The following is a 2,303-nucleotide window of genomic DNA, read 5'->3' on the forward strand; positions in this document are numbered from 1 at the left end:
ATTAATAAGGAAATTCCAAATAATTGAATTTGGGACCAATTAAAAGTTGACTGTGTCCGTAAATTGAAGTTAGAGACATAAGTTGACGAATTTCGATGATTGCACTATTTTCATCATTAGATTGAGTGAAATTAATTTAACCCAAATTGATATTATAATTTGGGCTAAAGTTAGTTGAGCATAAGAATGACCTTAATTTAGCCCAAATGCCAGAGTAGGTGAAGTCCAACTAATTGAACTCAAAGGCCAGACCCATGGACCAACCAAGCCCACAAAGCCCACTAAAAAACTCTATAAATAGAGGAGTTCCCTTTATTTGTGGGGGTCAGTCCAGAGAGAATTCTCCCAACAATCAGAATACTCCTAGACTTTGGAAGCTATACACTCCTTGAAGTCTTTTGAAGATATAAAAACTCTTCCAAGACTTCGACTTCAAGAACATCACGTGCTCCGCTTTTCAAGTGAAGCATGCACATTCAACTGAGAGAATCAGAGGATCAAGTACTAGAGATCAAACCATTTCGCATCAAATCAACATCAACTCAAGTTCAACTCCACAAAACAAGTTTCTCTAGAAACCTTGTGCGAACAAATTGAAAAATTCGGTGGGACCTCTCTACCTCTCATCTCTCTCGTTATCTAAATCAACAAATAAACAAATGGCACCAAAGAAAGATGCATCTAAAGCAACTGCTACAAGCGGCTCCTACATGGGACTTGTCACCCGAAGTCCCTCAAAGGGGAGCCTACATAAGCAAGAACAAGTCTCTATCGTTGCGGAAAAAATCAACGAACAACTGATGGAATTTCCTAAAGCCGGGATTGTCATCAGAGAAAATATCTTATTCGACGACTCCACTCCTACTTCTGATCCATCAGAAAAAGAATCACACTTTGATGTAGTAAGAATCACACTTTGATGTAGTGTTCGTTATGATGGCTAACTTAACGACTGAGTCAGCCATGGTAGAGATAGAGAGGAAGATAAATCTCTTAATGAAAGCTGTCGAGGAGTGAGATCATGAAATCGTTGCCTTAAAAGGTCAAATACAAGCTCGAGAAACAGCTGAAATGAGCCAAACTCCAACTGCAAAAGCCAATGACAAAGAAAAGTATGTCTTTCAAGAAAATCAACTGCAACAATCCACCTTTGTCACCTCCTTGTCAGTTCAATAGTCACAGGATATGATCACAAACTCCATAAGGGCTCAACATGGAGGACCATCACAATCTTCTTTCATATACTCCAAGCCGTACACCAAGAGGATTGACAATTTGAGAATGCCAGTTGGGTACTAACCTCCAAAGTTTCAGTAGTTCGATGGAAAGGGGAATAAAAAAAAATGAAACTTGCTAAAATGCAGAGACTAAAGGAAGACCTGCTAGTTAAGCAGTTTGTTCATACCTTGAAAAGAAATGTTTTCGGTTGGTATACTAATCTAGAGTCAAAAGTGATTGACAACAGGGAATATTTGGAAAGAGAGTTCCTCAACCATTTTTATAGCACTAGGTGTATCGTCAGCATGATGGAGTTGATAAGCACCCAGTAGCGAAAGGGAGTCATCGACTACATCAATTGATGGAGAGCTCTGAGTCTGGATTTCAAAGATAGACTCATTGAATTATATGAAGTGGAGATGTGCACATAGGGGATGCACTGGGAGCTTTTCTACATCGTACAAGGAATAAAACCACGTACATTTGAGGAGCTTACGACACGCGCTCATGACATAAAGATGAGCATCACCAACAGGGGAACTAAAGATTTCGTAGTCTCTAAAGGGATAAAAGATAAGAATGAAACTAAAGGTACTGAAAAGATTGTGAATAGTGCCATAAGAAAATATGTGGTCATTCATGCAACCCCAATGAAGTTTTACTTTAAAGGAAAACAAACGAAATTGGAAAGAAAATACAAAGAGGGCGAGAAGTGTCACCCAATTCTTAAAGAAAGACAGGAAAAAGTTTATCCATTCCCTGATTATGATGTTGCAGACATGTTGGATCAATTATTAGAGAAATAACTCATTCAACTACAAGAATGCAAGCGGCTAGAACAAGCAGGAAAAGTAGGTGATCCTAATTACTGCAAGTATCATCGTGTTATTAGCCACCTAGTGGAAAAGTGCTTCGTGCTAAAGGAGCTAATTTTGAAATTGGCTCGTGAAAAGAAGATTGAGTTGGATCTTATGAAATAACTCACACAAATCACGTTCCAGTAGCGACGACTCCATGTGTTCAAAGGCTATCTACATCTTATGATCAAAGAGAAAGCTTCATCCAATTTGAGACCTTTGAGGCTA

The sequence above is a fragment of the Benincasa hispida genome, chromosome 3, assembly GCF_027475165.1.
Source record: "Benincasa hispida cultivar pf3 chromosome 3, pf3_genome.v1.1, whole genome shotgun sequence".
Taxonomy (NCBI): Eukaryota; Viridiplantae; Streptophyta; class Magnoliopsida; order Cucurbitales; family Cucurbitaceae; genus Benincasa; species Benincasa hispida.